The following is a 933-nucleotide window of genomic DNA, read 5'->3' as shown; positions in this document are numbered from 1 at the left end:
TGTAGGTAGGATGTAGTTGACAAAGGTTTAATCTGCAGAGAGAAGTAAAACAAGTGACAATTTGGGAAGATCACTGGGCTAAACTCTGAAATCACTGGTTACTTCCCACTGCCTTTAGTGTGCATCAAACTTCTCCATGTGTCTTTCTAAATCTGCAGACGCCCAGCTCTTTCTCCAATTTATGTATTGATTTAAAACTTACTCATTGGACAAATACTTTTGTATTTTAGGAATAAAATAAATATATATTCTTCATAAATTTTTATTCTGACCATGATTGAGAACTGCAGAACTTGATTTTTCCTTAGGCATGTGTCTTCACTACTTTAACAATTGACCTTCATTGAAAAAAATAGTATTAATATCTGCCCTAACTTATTCTGCATGGTCATAAGAATTTTAAAAAGAGCTTAAACACACACATATCTATACATGTATTTTTGATGTATGATGTATCTTCTCCATGTGCTTTGAAATCTGAAAAACACTGTTTCAATATAATTTAGCATAATGATTAGAGAATCCTTTCTGAAGAATATACTCTCAGCTCTGTTAACTCATGTTTGTGTCTATTGTTCCTGGTCTTTTAGGATTCTCACTGGAATATTCTTTACCAAGGGTCGATATTGATATCTTATTACCTTGACTTCTAGTGCTCAAGGTATCGGGTTCACTGATTTTCATGACATAACAAATGTCTGGATAATGCTTCATTTAATCATTTCTGCTGCTGTAACAGAAATACCAGAAGCAGGTGCCTTTATCCAGCACCAACATATTTTCTCTCATTTTAGGGGCTAGAATTCTGAATTCAATGTGCCACCTCTGGTAGAAGGCTTTCTCTCCCACTCGGCTCAGAAAAGGGTCCTTGTTTCTTTGAGGTTCTGCTCCTGGGAGATCTTCAAGTTGCTTTGCATCTCTGTTCCCCAACAA

This window comes from Orycteropus afer, unplaced genomic scaffold (assembly GCF_000298275.1).
Source record: "Orycteropus afer afer isolate SDZICR_OR568_19922 unplaced genomic scaffold, OryAfe1.0 scaffold00666, whole genome shotgun sequence".
Classification (NCBI taxonomy): Eukaryota; Metazoa; Chordata; class Mammalia; order Tubulidentata; family Orycteropodidae; genus Orycteropus; species Orycteropus afer.
Note: the sequence above shows the minus strand (reverse complement) of the source record.